Source organism: Chelonoidis abingdonii, chromosome 2 (assembly GCF_003597395.2).
Source record: "Chelonoidis abingdonii isolate Lonesome George chromosome 2, CheloAbing_2.0, whole genome shotgun sequence".
In the NCBI taxonomy this organism is placed as follows: Eukaryota; Metazoa; Chordata; order Testudines; family Testudinidae; genus Chelonoidis; species Chelonoidis abingdonii.
In genome coordinates, this window is record NC_133770.1 from 30,889,267 (window position 1) to 30,906,692 (window position 17,426).

General features: G+C 43.0%; 1 long non-coding RNA gene across 1 annotated transcript; it reads right to left on the reverse strand.

Annotated features, from left to right (window-relative positions):
- Positions 1 to 376: 376 nt before the first annotated feature.
- Positions 377 to 2,974, reverse strand: LOC142046307 (uncharacterized). Its single transcript, XR_012655192.1, has 3 exons — positions 2,802 to 2,974; positions 2,527 to 2,573; positions 377 to 465 (listed from the first exon to the last, which is right to left on the reverse strand). It is a non-coding gene; the product is annotated as an uncharacterized LOC142046307 (long non-coding RNA).
- Between the last annotated feature and the right edge of the window lie 14,452 nt (positions 2,975 to 17,426).

Below are 17,426 nucleotides of genomic sequence, written 5' to 3' on the forward strand. Positions count from 1 at the left end.
GTTGCTCTCCTTTCTGAGTTTGTAGTGCATTCCGATACCAGTATTCCAGGGCATTCTCTGGAATTTCCCCCACCCAACCTCCCAGATTTGAAATAGTTTGAATTTGATGCCCTTCTGCACACGTTGCAAAAGACATCTGTTTGCCTGGGTGTTTGGAAAGAGAGGAGTGTGTATATTTTAGATGATGAATAGGTGGAAGAGAGTTTTTGTAGGTGGCTTGTTGGCTAAGCTCCTGTTGAACTGATTATCGTGATGCTTTTGAGATTTAAGTGCATTGTTAATGATGTGTAAGGGCACCTCTAGCCCTTGATAGGCATCTTTTTAGTTATTGAAATCCAAATAAAAAAAATAAACAAAAATACTAGTAGACAATTGTTGTATTACCCCCAATTCATTGTTTACCCAATTTTTTAATATTACCTTATGCAGACTTTTCACCTCTTTAATCATTAGGGATGTTCTTCTCTCAGGCCACATCTACACTACCCGATAATATCGAATTAGCTAAAATCGGTTTCATAAAACTGATATTATAAATTTGATTTCACGCGGCCACACTAGGCACAGTAATTCAGCGTTGTGCGTCCATGGTCCGAGGCTAGCGTCGATTTCTGAAGCTTTGCATTGTGGGTAGCTATTCCGTAGCTATCCCATAGTTCCCGCAGTCTCCCCCGCCCCTTGGAATTCTGGGTTGAATCATTGTCGCGGGTGGTTCTGGTAAATGTCGTTCAGTCATTCCTTCCTCTGGGAAAACAACAGCTGACAATCCTTTTGTGCCGTTTTTCCCTGGATTGCCCTGGCAGACGCCATAGCACGGCAACCATGGAGCCCATTCAGCTTTTTTTTTTTCCGGCACCGTATGTGTACTGGATGCCGTGGACAGAGGCGATACTCCAGCGCTTCACAGCAGCATTCATTTGCTTTTGCATGATAGCAGAGATGGTTACCAGTCGTTCTGTACCATCTACTGCTGGAGTAAACTGGCAATGAGATGACGGTTATCTCTCCCCCTCTGTACTGTCTGCTGCTATCATGAGTGCCCCTGGCTGAGATCGGCCGGGGGTGCAAAAGCAAAACTGGGAATGACTCCCCGAGTCAATCCCCCTTTATGGTTTCTAAAAATAGAGTCAGTCCTGCCTAGAATAGGGGCAAATGTACTAGAGGACCAGTGTATCAGAGCACAGCTGCTCCGTGTCAGTATATCACAGGGGGTGCCCCTGCAACAACCCCACCCATTGCTTCCCTCCTCCCCAGCCTTCCTGGGCTACCGTGGCAGTGTCTCCCCCGGCATTTGTGTCATGAAGTTATAAAGAATGCAGGAATAAGAAACAGAGACTTGTTAGTGAGATAAAACGAGGGGGAGGCAGCCTCCAGGGGCTATGACAGTCCAGGCAGGACAATAAGCAGTGCGGGGGAGAGGAGCCCAGCATGCTGCTGCTATGACAGTCCAGGCAGTAACAGAATCTTTTCTTTACACAGGAAAGGGAGGGGGCTGATTGAAGCTCAGCCCTCCAGTTGCTATGATGAAAGACGGTTACTAGCCGTTCTGTCCTATCTACTGGGAATGACCAGGAATCATTCCTGTTTTTCAACAGGCGCCCCCATATTCAGTTAAAAAGCATTGGAGCACTCAGGGGTTCATGAGGACAGTTACCAGTCTACTGCACCGTCTGCCACCAGAGAGGGGAGAGGAGCGAATACTGCTCTTCACTGCTGCAACATCGTGTCTACCAGCAGCATTCAGTACACATAGGGTGACATTGAAAGACGTCAAGAAATGATTTCTTTCCCTTTTCTTTCACGTGGTGGTGGGGGGGAAGAAACTGAGGAGCTATTCCCTGAACCACGCCTAGACACTGTGTTTGAACCTACAGACATTGGGAGTTCAGCCAAGATGCAAATACTTTTCAGAGACTGCTGTGGACTGTGGATAGCTGGAGTCCTCAGTACCCCCTCCCTCCATGAGGGTCCCATTTGAGTCTCTGGCTTCCTGTTACGCTTGTCACGCAGCACTGTGTAGCCTGGAGATTTTTTTTTCGAGCACTTTGGCATTTCATGTTCTGTAACGGAGCTTTGATAGAACAGATTTGTCTCCCCATACAGCGATCAGATCCAGTATCTCCGTACGGTCCATGCTGGAGCTCTTTTTGGATTTGGGACTGCATCGCCACCCCCGTGCTGATCAGAGCTCCACGCTGGGCAAACAGGAAATGTAATTCAAAAGTTCGCGGGGCTTTTCCTGTTTACCTGCCTGCTGCATCCGAGTTCAGATTGCTTTCCAGAGCAGTCAGTGGTGCACTGTGGGATACCGCCCGGAGGCCAATAATGTCGATTTCCGTCCACACTAACCCTAATCCTATATGTTTATATCGATTTTAGCGCTACTCCTATTGTCTGGGAGGAGTACAGAAATCGATATAAAGTGCTCTTTATATTGATATAAAGAGCGTTGTAGTGTGGACAGTTACAGCGTCAAATCGATTTAACGCTGTTTAAATCGATTTAAACGCGTAGTGTAGACCAGGCCTCAGTCTCCTTTAGTTTTCCCCCATCCTCTCTGTGCTGAACTGCCCCTGGAAAGGAAGGAAAGGAAAGTGATTACAGAAGCAGGATAAACTTGGAATGTAGGAAGCTGTGGCTGAATTCTTCTGTGTGCAAGCTGGATCAGAAACTGCAAGTGCAGGGCAGCAAGGATTATTTTCAGATTTTGGCTTGCAAGGGCAGGAAGAAACTCAAATGCAACATGACCACAAGAGGAAGTGGGTAGCTGGAGAACAGGAGGATATATGGCTGCCACCAACCTCCTTCTGGGCTGAGTCGCTGGTGTGAGCATGTTTTGTTTGGATTCATTTCAGTACATCTTTCTGAACTTCTGCTTCTCTTAGTCCTGGCTCCCTTCACAGTGGCATCTCCCCAAAGACCTTTATTATTTTGCTTCAGGTAAGTAACTTTATAGTACTGCAGCTGCCATAGCTAAATCTTAGGAAACAAATATGTACATAAATTAAAGCAAGAGAAAGAACAAGGAGAGGCATTAATTGCCAACATTTAGATCATAATTATTTGATAAATGTTCTAATAACTGCATGTTTCTCTCAGGGATCAAAGAATCAACAGAGAGGCATGTGGAGATGCTGCTTGCTTTGGTTTTTTATATACTTATCAGTGGGGAAACAAAAATAAACATAATACATAACGCCAAATGAAATGATTGACTGAGAAGTAGAGTCCTGAGCAACCTTGATACCTTTTCCAGCGTAAAGTTTTGCTAATGCTGTGCAGTGACTCTCAGGAGAAGAGATATTAGTTAATGTTTGTAATGTAAATGTTGGTAAATTAGTTAATGGGCTAGTTTTACCCCCAGGAGAGGGTGGCTGAAGTGGAAAGTCCGCTGAGGGAGGATGGGGAGAGAGCGATTGCAATGGAAAGTGGCTGCAACTTCCCTCAGGCTGGCGTGGTAAGCAATGGGCATTGCCCCAAAAGCCAGCAGTTCTAGCTGGAAAAAGTGTGTAGTTAGGATGGTGGGGGGCTAGAGTGACCAGATGTCCCGATTTTATAGGGACAGTCCTGATATTTGGGGCTTTTTCTTATATAGGCTCCTATTACCCTCCACCTCATCCCGATTTTTCACACTTGCTATCTGGTCACCCTATGGGGACTGCTCTGATTCTCTGTATCTCTTCTGCTGCTGTCAGAACACCCATGGATATTGGCCTCTCAGCAATTAAAATGGATTCCCCTGGAAAGAATCCCAGGGCATGCCGACACTTGGAGCTGGCAGTGAGATTCCCAGCTTGTGGAGACATACTCGTGCTAGCTCTGATCAAGCTAATGTGCTAAAAATAGATTGTAGCCATGGCCAACCTAGGCACCCCATATAGACCAAGGCATGTACTTGGGATGGCTAACCCATCTTGCTGCTTTTGCCATTGCAGCTACACTCCATTTTAGTGTGTGTGGGTTGGAGGAGGTAGAAAGACCCCCTTCCACTGGTCTTCACTGATGCAGGGAAGTGTCATTTACCCCTACCCATGCCAACCTCCATATAAGTGGCCTAGTATTTGTAAAGTTCTACGTAAGCATTAAGAATTGCATATAAGGTAAGAACTAAATATTGCAAATATAAACAAAGTTCAGTGATGCAGAAGCTTCTGAATACATGACTCTGGCTAGAGTGTGCATAATATACCTACCCTATCTCCCAGAAAATGAATTTATAACCCTGCTAATTGATCAACTGGAACTGGAAGATGAGATTAAAAGTGAGGTCTTGTTAAATCCATGATGGAAAACAACAGATAAGACAAACTGTGGAGCAACCTCTCTTGTATCTGTGGCCTACATCATTGTGAATGTTTAAGGCCCATAAAAACCGCTGTTATGGAATTGACATTTTCATCATTCGCCAAAATGTGCATCTGGAAGTACCTCATCCCAAACTGTGGCGCTTCCAACAGAAATGCCAGTTCAGCCTGGCAACAGAAAAATGGCTTGGAGATATTAACTGGAACATTCACTACTTCGAGTAATAGCAGAACTGATTCTTACAGGGTCAGATTTTCAGTGCTGGATTCTCTTTGCAGATGTAGGTTTGCATCAGTAAATAATTGCAACCAGATTTTTGGACCTGCGGTTCATTGCAGCTTCAGTCTGCTGTTAGATAACTAAATACTCCTTTTTACACCTGTGAATCAGAGAGCAAAAAAATGCAGGTGCAGTTATTGTATTTGCAGACTCATATCATCTCAGTGAGATTTGACTGAAAATCTAGCCCTTGGGACAATTCCCGGTCCCATTGTAGCCAATGCCACAACTTCCACTCTCTTCACTAGGACTAAGAAATTTGACCTGTTATGTTAGTAATCTATATCTTGTCTTCCACTTATTAGACAGTTGGTATCATAAGCCTCTTTCCCAAATCTGGACCTTAGCGTCCAAAATCTGGGTGCTTAGCATGAACCTGCAAGCTTAATTACCAGCTTGGATCTTATCTCGCTGCCACCAACCACGAATCAGTGCCTGGTACACTTGAGCCCCCCAAAACCTTCCCTGGGGAACCCCCAAGACTCAGATGCTTTGAGTCTCCAACAAAGGGAAATAAACCACTTCCCTTCCTCCTCCCTCTCCCACCCAGACTTTCCTCTCTGGGCTAACCTGAGAGTATTGATGCAATCTCTTTACATCACAATACCAAGAAGCATGTCTCCTTTATTCCACAAAGAGACAAACCCCAAATACAAGGAAACAGAGATGATCCTATCTTTTCCCCCTCCCACCAACTCCCTGGTGCTGCAGAGCTTACCCTCCGTAGATCTAACACAAAGAGAATTCCCTCCCCTTGTTCCTTAACCTACCCAGAGAGAAAAACTCAAACAAGTCTTACAAAGAAAACTTTATATAAAAAAAAAGAAAGAAAAAGACATAAGAATATAAACTCTGCATCAAGATGACAATACAGGGCTATTGCTTATAAGAAAATATGAATAAACAGTCTGATTCAAAAAGATATCCAATTTGAAACATTCCAGCAAGTTACACACATGTAAATACACCCAAAACAACATAAAAGCCTATATTGTTTTTCTACCTGTACTTACAAGTTGGAAACAGAAGATTAGAAGAAGAAAGAAGCTTCTCATAGCTGAGAGACAAACAAAAGACTCAGAGTCCAAAACTTCCCTCCCTGACTTTGAAAAATCCGGTTTTCTGATTGGTCCTCTGGTCAGGTGTTTGGTTCCCTTTGTTAATCCTTTACAGGTAAAAGAAACATTAACCCTTAGCTATCTGTTTATGACAGTTGGATAGTAGTATTTATTGCTTGTTGCCTTATATGATCCCCATCTCCCTAGTTCCTGCGTGTCTCACAAGCCTTGAGGAATTTTTTCTGCCAGTGTCCCTGAGAGGAAGGGAAGTGTCTCTGCATTTCACGGTGTGAAGATAAGGGACAGAGAGGTTAACAGCCATGTTCTCTACTGTGCACTGCTTTTGCTGGGTGCACTGGGGTGGTGGATAGCTGCAGGGAGTTACGGCTCTCTGATTCTCTGCCTCAGTCCTGGCCCAGGTTAGAGCAGGCTGGGAGATAGCCAGAATACCCTCCAGGCACTCCCTCTCCCTGCCCTGATATCTTCTTTCCTGCAGTGGAGGGTTGCATGGAGGGAGTTTTAGGAGTTGCCAGGAATCCCCAACAGGAGACTTCTGGGTGGTTCACACTGCCTTTGAGTCACCCAACTGCATCTAGCAAAGTAACTTGTCCAAGGTTCTACAGGAATCTGTGGCAGAGCTAGGAACTGAACCTAGATCTTCATTGTCCTATTCCAGGGCCATGACTACAAGACCATCTTTATTCTGCTTTCCCCTGAAGTTCAAAAATATTCTGCCCACCACAGCCTGAGAGTCTGAGAGTAATTGCACACATTGTCCATGAGAAGCTGGTAGTACATGAGGTGTTTAGGCACACTGTTAGTTAAAGTCATCTAATTTATACAGCTCATTCACAGCCACCGATTAGCTAAAATTGTAGTGACTGCCTCTCAAAGGAGGTATTTAAATGTCATTATTTGTGGCATTCTCAGCTCTCAGAAGTGGTAAACAAAAATATTCTCCCACCATTAAATGTCATCGGAAGCTGTAGTTTGAATGTAGGGGTTTTCTTGTACAAACTACCCTTTTTGCAGTAAGAAGCTATATTATTATTATTATTGTGGTTAAAGAGTTCACATTAAATTGTTGTGGGTATTTGCTAGTGGCAGAAAACCATTAGCTTAGCTACCCACCAATTCCTAAATGTAGACAGTTAGATTGAATACTTTGGTTTTTGACAGAGCCATTGGTCTGTCTTCTATATAAACACGTGCATGCACACTTTCATATGCATGTGTGTGTGAAGTATATGAGGGTTGGGAAATGGTAGGGACAAAAATGGTTCAGGAGTCTTTCTGGTTTAAAATGACTAACAATGAGGTAATGGTGGCTTGGAAACATGTTTTTGTTAAGGTTGCACTCCAGAGACTGTGGTTAGTTTCCCCGGGTCTGCAATTGGGCCAAGAAAACTAATTACAGTGATTAATAATAATATCTGATTTGCTAGTCACACAGTCCACTCTTTGGAGCTGGTATTGTCTGAGGGAGGGGGAGATGACTAGTAGGGAGGAAATTAGAATGACATACTGCCATTAAGCTATCCTGCGCTACATAATCCCATCGTTGCTGGTGCCAGCATAGCCTGGCATAGGATATTATATACAGTTGTACACTATAGCTATGGTGCTGTGCTGTATAGTATGGGGCAATTGATAGAGCTGAACACTGCAGATATGATACTACATACTATAGCATGAACTATTTTATATAGATGTACACTATGGTATCTCTGACACAATGCAGTGGTGAGGCTATTGATCTCTGAGGATGAATGTCAACAAGATCCACATCATCCTATGGTGACAGGAATTTGCTCTGAAAACCGTTGTAACAACTGATGTGTGGCATAGCTGAAAACAGGAGGCCCAGAATGTAGCTAAAACCTTAATCAGGTCTGTTCAATATTTTCTATCCCTTGTGGGTTGCGATTGGAAGGAGTCAGAGGGGCAAGAGCAGGTCAAAAAGTAGCTCTTTAGGACTACCCTATACAAACAAACAGAGAGAGAGAGAGAGAGAGAGAGAGGGAGAAAGGAAAAACACTTCCCTTGGCAAGGCTGGGCTTCATGATTACAGTAGGCTTCGGCAGCACCACAACCAGGAGGAGTTGCCATGGGAACCGTTGAGAAAGATTAAATATATCAAGGAGACCTGATTGTGAGAAATGGGTGGAAATAAGAGAATTAAATTAATGTAGAAATGATGTTTCTGTTTCACTCCCCAAGTCACAGCAGAAACCTTTAAATTCACAAACATCCAATTAAGAGGAAAGTTATAGTGAAATCTGTAAGCCCCTTTCAGAGAAGCCTGATTGCTCTATAATTAGAGGAAAATAAACAGTGTTTTACTCTCCAAAACAAAAATCGAATGGTTCAGATTCTTTTGTGTTTCATTTTCACCCTGTACGTTCTGCTGTTTTCAACATTTTGAAGCAGACAGGCCACAGTGACCTCTGCGATGTGCTCACAGGTGCAATGGCTTTCAGCCACGTGGTGGCCAAATGATTTTCAGAGAGAAAGGAAATGCTTAACTCCCCACTCTCCTTTATCATATAATGGCCCAGATTCCTGGACCAGCCACACTGTGCTCAGTTGCAAGTTATGGTAGTGAGGAAGCAAAAGTAGCTCTGACTCTTCCTATTCTAGGCAGTGCCAAAGCTAGTTTTCTGGCATAAAGGAAAGCAGTCTTCACACTATTTTACACTGATTCTGAAAGAGCCTCAGGGCCAGTCCTGGTAACTGGGGATCAGCTGGTTACAGGGGCTCACTGACTCTTATTCTTGGCAATGCCCTCTGTATGGGCAACCAGGGATTGGCATGGGAGCACTATGCAGGGGAATTAAGACAGGTAAATCAGGATTAAGGCTTTGAGCACTGCTGAAAGGGCATATTAACTCGAGTGCTTGGGTCAGATCCTGAAACTGATTACACCCCCGCTGTGTGGCTCTGGCAATGGAAAGCAAACAAAGAGCTCCCCTAACAGGCAAACCAGCAATTTTCCTGATGTAGGGAAAATCCCTGGGCAATGCAAAGCTTGTATAGCTGGCATATACTGCCCAGTTCCCACCCCACGGGCACTGGGAGCACTTCTGAGCAGGAGACCTTACTCTCCAGTGATCCAGGTGGTGGGAGTGGTCCCTGGGAATCAAGTGATCTGGTGTTCTCTATAGGCTGTCTTTGTGTGATGTACCAGGGATACATTCCAAACTACTGTGAGGCTGTGTCACCCCTGTCCTGGAACCTTGACTGCCTTACAATGCTTTGCTGTAATAGCTTCCACCTGAGATGCGCACAAAGAGCCTTCCAGGATACAAGCCGCACCCTGAGAGGGTGTGTGTGTGTGTGTGTGTAACTGCAACCTGCCAGCTACATCCTGGCTTTCACCAGCCTTAGTTATACTTCTGGGTGACCCCAAAGCACCCCTAGTCTCAGATCTTCCTCCAGAAATGTATATCTTGTACTCCCCAGCCTCTTCTAGACAGTACAAATATATTGTCAGTTATTCCTTTAAGGGAATAATATGCCAGATTATTATTTTACATAGTTACCCAGACACTTTATCTTAAACACACTGGATTAACTAAAACAGTAAAAGTGAGTATGAGATTTTAAGGGAGTATAGATAGAGGCATAAAAGTCAGAAATAATTACAAAAAAATTAAAGATAACATGTTTACTAATGCCTAATTTAACAAACTATATTAGATTCAAATAAAATTTCTCATCACATGTTTCCAGCAAGGTTATTGACCAAACTCTTTAGGTCAGAACCCCTCACCTAAAGTCCAATGGCTGTTTCCTTTTGTGTTCTTAGGTGCAGAGAATGTGATGGGCAGGTGGAGAGAGAGAAATGGGTGCCTTGGGGTGTTTGACCCTCCTTTTTATAGTTTCAGTCCCCCTCTTGAAAAACATTTCCAGCTAAGACTCAGGAGACAGAGTCTATTTAGAAGAATATTCCCTGCTGTTTTTTTCACCTGTTTGAACTTCCTTTGTTTTCCCTCTCCGCTTGATGACTCTGTTTACTGCTTAAAAGCAAATTAAAGCAAGCACATATTCCTTCCCTGGTCAGGGCTGTGAACTTTAGAACATGTGTTAATATCATATAGGTGAATCTTATAACTTCACATACAATGTTGCCACACATATTTTACCAGAACAATACTAACCAGCAAAGTATGAGTTTTCAAATGATACCTTGCAAGGTTTTCTTTGGACAAAGATTATTGCAGTAGCGTATAGGGTGTGAATAGAGGGGTGTTTTCAGTCACACCTAAGTTATGCTGGGGCAGGGCAAGGATCACGGAAGTAAAAAGGTGGTTTCAGAGCCACTTTTTTCCACCAACCCCAGATCCTGTGTGAAGTACACTCTGGCTTCACCTATGGATCTAGCTTTTACTTGTCATGTCTGTGTGTCTTTTGCATTTTGGGTACAGGAAAAAAATAATGCAGCATTTAAAAATTGAATATAAATACAGTGCTTTGTGGAGGTAACTTCCAGTGCTGGTGGGAATGGCAAGTGTGCGTGTAGAGGTTCTTGCATGGAGATGACATTTTCACCAGACAAAGCCCAAAGCAGGGAGCAGTGCAGTTGCACTGCCCAGGACAGTGTCTTTTTAAGCTCCTGGCGAATACAATGCCTGCATGTCCTCTCTAGACAGAGTAGTATTTACTCACCTCCACAGCTAGCCAGCTACATTGGCCCATGAGAAGGGAATAAGACTCTGACCACCCATGGATTTCACACCTTTCTTGCATCTGGTGCCTGTATACTGACCACTCACAACCTGCTCCTTTAGAAACACAATTCAAATTGGCCATTATAGAGATTTGGGGGCACTTTTTTAAAAAGAATTGTATGTATCTGACGTGTATGGCATGCTTCTGAGGGAGCTGATGACACCATTTGGGGTGGCCTGCCATCCCTACTTTCAGCTGCACACCTCTTTTGTGTTGAACATGGATGGGGTGGGGTGTCTGCTTTCCACTGCCTGCCTCAAACAGGAACTTGGTGGAGAGTGAGCTAGCTGACACTCACACTAGAGAAGACTAAAGTGATTATTATTACTTAATTGATATTACTGAGGCCTCAGTCAGGATCAACGTCGCCTTGTATTGGGCCCAGTACATACAAATACATGGGCACGGTCACAGCTCTGAAGGGTTTATGGGCTAAGTATTTTAGTATGTGGGGTTAGCAACGTGAGGACACCGCTGGGGTTTTGGATGCCCCCTCTTCTGGGTCCAAGTCTGCTCTTACTCCATGTCCAAGATGGTCACAGTTTGGAGCTGATTTTGTGTCCTACAATTGCTTTTTGGGTTCCCAATCAGCTCTTTTTATTTATATCTGATCAGTAAAATAAGGGACTTCTGCTGCAGTTCTCTCTGCCTTTGGGCCCCCCAGAATAGATCACTATATTGTGCTCTAGCTGAGGTACCCTTTACAACCACTTGATGCAGAATGTGGCTGCCCTTCTGCTTGGTGGTTTTAGACTCAGAGGTAAAGGTACTTGGATAGCATGGTGACGAGTTCAGTATAAAAAGCCTGTGTAGATACATTGCAGTTCTCTGACAGCAGTACTGGCTTCCTGTTTGCATCCAGTCAAGTTGTTGAAATAGATCTATAAAGCCCTCCATCTCCTGAAACCTGGCTCTGCATTGGTCTGCCTCTCTTCTAGCACTCCTGTCATGGCAGAAGAAATCAGCTGAGGAACCCTGTGCTAATATCTGGTGGTTGGGGGCAGGCACTGGAGAGCCTCCCAGCTCTAGCATTCACTTCCTTGTTGGTGCAACAGGATCTAAATATGATGTCTTCATGGCCTGTTAACCAGCACATCTCTTCTCTCAGGTTTTGCCAGTGGGGGCTGGGTGTTTATTTTCGTCTTTTGGAAGGTCTCTCTGGTGGCATTGCACAATATGATGCTGTGTGTAGTGTTTTTAACTACTGCGCGTGAACCCAGAGTTTGCATATATTGGAAAAGAAATAAAGAAATAAAATACAATTAATTCACAAAAGCATGTTTTTCCTTTTGATTCCGACAGACATGGGAAATATATGGAAATGAAGGCAAAATACTTCCAGCTCTTGTAATCGTTCAAGGTAATATTTCAGTGTGAATCTGTGTTAGGAATATACAGTACTGTAGCTTTTGTTTCCATTGCTTTTTCCCACACTGGAGCTCAGCACACTTTATTATTGCTGTCACAGTCTGTTCTGTGTCCAGTATGATTGCAATCCCCAAAGGTTTATTGCACGTAGCAAACATCCTGTAATAGTGACCTACTCTAATAACAGGAAATTTATTTTTAAACTGAATAATGCCTATTCCATTTTAATCTGTTTCTTTTCCAGAAAATGTTTGACATAAAAATCTACTATATTGACCAAAGTTTGATTTGGCTCCACATAACTTGATACCAACTGACACCTACAGTTTTGTGTTAATTCTAAATAGCAGCTAACCATTTTTTCCATCTGTAATCAATAAGCACTAAATCAGGGGCGGGCAAACTGTGCCCTGCAGGCCAGAGTCATTTTAAGCCAGTCGACAAGTTCCCACTGGGAGTGTGGGCTGGGACTTGCCCTGTTTCAATGTTCCAGCCAGGGTGCAGGCTAGGGGGCCACTCCATGCATCTCCCAGAAGCCACGGCATGGCCCTGCTCTGGCTTCTACGTGCTCCAATGGCACCTACTCCATTGGCCCCGTCTGTCACTCCAATGGGAGCTGCAGTGGCAGTGCCTGCGGATGGGACGGCGTGCAAAGCCACCTGGCCACACCTTGACATAGGAGCTGAAGAAGGGAGCTGCTTGAGGTAAGCGCTGCTTGAAGCCTGCACCCCTGAGCATCTCCCCAGGCCCCAACCTCCTGCCCCAGACCTGATCCCCCTCCTGCCCTCCAAAGCCCTTGGTCCCAGCCTGGAGCACCCTCCGGCACCCCAAACTCCTCATCCCCAGCCCCATCCCAGAGCCTGCACCCCACCCCGCTACTCCAACCCGGATCCCCCTCCCACACCCTGAACTCCTCATTTTTGGCCCCACCCTGGAATTTGCACCCCCTCAACCAGAGTCCTCACTCCCTCCTGCATCCCAACCCCAATTTTGTCAACATTCATGGCCTGCCATACAATTTCTATTCCCAGATGTGGCCTTTGGGCCAAAAAGTTTGCCCACCCCTGCACTAAAAAATAAATAACAGCAAACAATATCAAATCAGACAAACATCAGATGGTCATTGCCTGTCAGTCATTCTTCATCTTGAACCAACTTGACTGTCTTCATTTTAATCAACAACTGCACAAAGATTTTCACCCTGTATGGGAATAGCTCATGTTATGGCATGACATTATAGAAGTGGATGGGTGAGGTTCTGTGGCCTGCAGTGTGCAGGAGGTCAGAGTAGGTGATCACAGCGGTCCCTTCTGGCCTTAAAGTCTGTGAGTCTGACTCTACTCACACAATACAAGTATCTGAATCTTTGCCTTCTGTACCTACACTGGATAATGTGACATTACTCAGGGATCAGTTCAATTCATTGGACAATAGGGGTTGTTTCTATATGACCTATATGTACCAATGTTGAGCTTTCTCCTATAATTGATTTGCTTGGTAGGCCAGCAAGCCCATCATGTCAGATTCTCTTTCAAAGGGCCCTGCAAGGCTGCATTGAATAATCTGCTTGAATATCTAATACATAGGTGTAAGCCTTTGGGATGTGCTAACACACAGGGACATGATATGTATTAGACCACATTTTAATACTGCCAAGCCTAGAGGGTGACAATATCAAGGCTCTGTTCAACAAATTATTTTCAGTTGTGTCTTCTTTTCACTCCCTTCAAACATGGTTTGACAGTCATTCTACCAGAGCCATTTTAAATTCTGTATTGCCTGTCTAAAAGGTATCATATGCATCTAGATCTTAATGAGGCCGAGTTCTATACCTATTACTAGCTTATTTTCTCCTAGATAAATCATCATATTTGTTTCTGTTAGTGCATCTGAAGTAATGTGTAGATAAGAACTCCATCTGATTTCCATTCATATACTTTTCCCTTCCAAATCACAGCTCTGTGTACTAGGATGTATAACTAACCCCTGGAGCTTCCAGTATCAGCACTTTGACACAAATCACCTTTATGCTTCATAGCTGTTCCCTTTAGGGCATTGAAGGGAAATTCATAGGACCTCATGTACTCAGTCAGCTTTACAGGAAGAAAAGTGTGCTAAGATCTGTGAGAATGCTAGCAAAAATAAGCATAAAACTTTGGATTCCTCCCAGCTTTGTATAGTATTAACCAGTCAGCTCTGACACTCACTTAACTCCCATTGACTTTAAAGCAGCTAAGCATTAATAGCAGAATCAAGACAGAGAAAAAACATTATCTTCTGTCTCTGGTGCCTAAATATCATGAAGATGGGCACTTTAGTAACAACTTAGCTAGAACAAAATATTCTGTCCTGTGGTTCACTATATCTCCTAAAAGAGTTTGACTCACTTACAGGAAAAAAAGGTAGTTCACTACTTTGTGCTTGCGAATCTTTAAGTGGGTATTTGCTTTATTTGTCTTAAATTATTAAATTTCTAGATCAGTGGTGTGACGGTACCTCCCATAAGGCTTTATGGAAATATGCTTAGAATGTGTCTTATGCTACAGATGCCATGTAACATATCTCCATAAAGGTTATGATCTACTGAATGTATTAATCCTATTTGTATGCGTGTATCATTTTTGTATTCAAAGTTATGAATGTTGGCTGTCTATTGGCTTGAGTTCTAAATAACCTTAGGAGAGCATTTGGTCGGTTCCTGGAGAAAGGCATGTTGAAATTAACTACCTAATCAAGAAACACTTAAAGGACAATGGATTTTGGAATGCTCCAATCCAAATAAAAAGTCTACATGAGGACATTCAAGGTAGCATGTAAACAATGGATGCTACCTGTAAAAACTGTGAGTCATGCATGGACATGTGACTTGCCCAGATGACTCCTAAACTCCATCTTGGAGCTGGACTTTGCATAGGAGTGAGGAGGGGGTCTCCACCCACAAGAGAAAGTCTATTTAAACCCCTGGAGAACACTCCATTTTTGTCTTCATCTGGCTAAAGAGAGAGCCTCTCCACCCCCCCCCCCCGGATATTGAAAGAAACTGGAACAAAGGACAATGTGGAAGGGGTGAGTGATTGCTGGACCCAGGCTAAAAGGAGATTAGTCTGTAAAAGGGAGTATTCTGGAACTGGTGAGGATCTTATCTGTATTCAGTTTGATTAGACATAGATTTGTGCATTTTATTTTATTCTGCTTGGTGACTTACTTTGTTCTGTCTGTTACTACTTGGAACCACTTAAATCCTACTTTCTGTATTTAATAAAATCACTTTTTACTTATTAATTAACTCAGAGTATGTGTTAATACCTGGGGGAGCAATCAGCTGTGCATCTCTCTCTATCAGTGCTATAGAGGGCGAACAATTTATGAGTTTACCCTGCATAAGATTTATACAGGGTAAAATGGATTTATTTGGGTTTAGACCCCATTGGGAGTTGGGCATCTGAGTGTTAAAGACAAGAACACTTCTGTGGGCTGCTTTCAGGTAAACCTGCAGCTTTGAGGCAAGTAATTCAGACCCTGGGCCTTTGCTGGAGCAGGTGGATGTGTCTGGCTCAGCAAGACAGGCGCTAGGGCCCCTCACTGGCAGGGAAAGCATGGGCATAAGTAGTCTTGGCACATCGGGTGGCAGCTCCCGTGGGGTGGTGGTGGTTCTGTGATCCAATCTGTCACAAGTGGTTTTTAACCTTTTCTTCATTTGTGGACCCCTAAAATTTTCAAATGGAGGTGTGGACTGCTTTGGAAATCTTTGATTTAGTCTGCGAAGTCCCAGGGGTCCACAGATCACAGGTTGAAAACCACTGTTCTAGATGAACTACCAATATAACTTATAATTTTTCTGTTTGTTTATTTTAAGAATGCTATTAACATTAGTGAAATCCTTCAGAATAATTAATTGTAGGCTGTATAAATATACTTGCAGCCGTCACAGTGACGTTTGGGAAGGAGTACACTGACTCCCTTATATTTCAAGTGCCAGGATGCTGTTTGCTATTTGGAGGCAAGTGACAAAGTACTCTAAATGAGTTCTGGCATAATTTGACTCTTCCCATCCCAGTTTGAGAGGGCTTGAAGGTTGGACAAAGGCAAAAGAATAATACTAGCTCAGAAAGCTTCAAGTGATATCAAATTAATTATTTTAGCATAAAGAATATTTTCTCTTTCCCTCAGTTTCAAGATTCAGCATTTCTACTGTAACAAAAATTGATGTGAGAAGCATTTACCTTTTTATTAATATTTACATATGGACATGTGTGCATGCACACATACACGCAGTCTTAGATCACTGAGCAGTGTTTGGAAGCACAAGAAAAAACTCTCAGAAATGTGACTTTCCTAACCAGTTCCATTATGACACACACAAAAATTGCCCCTCCATTTATATGCACAGTGTCTCTGGAAAATATAAGCAGCAAATGCAGCCAAAATTCCATGTACATCTGTAAATAGTTGAGTATCAAACAGTTCATGCCACTCAGAATGTCACAGAGACACCCCATTGAAATTTTTCAGAAATCTTTTCCAGATTTGCAAATTCTCTTTGATGTTTTGTTTTAAAAGGACAAAGTTATGATACAATTTTACAGTAGAGGTGGTACAGACTGACATATAGTAAAAGATCCCTCCTGCTGAAACCATGTTGCAATAAATATGCAATATTAAGGTGGCCAAATAAAGATTGCAGCTGCTTTAATTTTTGTTTACTCATTCTTGAAATAACAGGCAATAATGTGCAGTTTTCTTCTGAGATTTTGTTCCATCACTGCTATACATGCACAGTGAAAGATGGTTGAAGACCTTGGGTCTGATTAATTAGTGATGTAACCCCATTCTTTCTGGCACTAGTGTATCTCTTGATTTTCATAACAGGTGTTCGAAAACCTGCAAAGAGTGTTTTGTAGATTAGGATATGAGTTTGTGCTTATGAAGAAAACAGTCATTGAGCTAATGGACAATACTGAGGATGATGGCAGGTTGTTCTTGACCTTCTCAGCATTAGCAAGCAGTAAGCCAATAATAAGTGATGCTTTAGAGAGAACATTCCATGATGTATGTTATCAAAATAGTATTGAATTTTAAAGACTGAGCGTATATCTATACTACAATCATGGGGTGTGATTGCAGTGCAAGTACTGGGGTTCTGGAGCAGTGCAGCTGTGGCAGTGAATGCTTCAGCATGAACTAACCTTTTGAGTAACTACTCAGAGTTCCGGGTTGGCTTGTATAGCCTACTCTGAATTCATGCTACTATGGCTTCATTGCTCTGGGACTAGATTAAAACTAGCTCAGGTATGTCTACATGAGCTGCAGAGACACCCTGTGATTGCACCATAGACTATCCCTTAATCTAACACCTCTGATAGGGCTTCCTTTAGAATTACAGTAACAGAGCATTTTGCTACAACAGAAATGACCTAGGTTAGAAAGTAAATTTCTCATATCTTTCTCCCCACCTCTTATTGCCCATCTAACGAATCATTTTAAATGTAACCACTTAAAAAAAAAATCTATTCATGAAGAAATAAGGTGATGTAGAAATAGCAGTAATAAGGTGGAGGAAATGAAGGCAATGATACCAAACTGAAGAGGTTGACAGGGAGCTCCCAGTAGTAGAAAGAGCAGAAAAGACTGTGGTTTACCTGGAAAGAAGGTAGTTTTCACATCAGAACCTGTTGTTGGCTATCA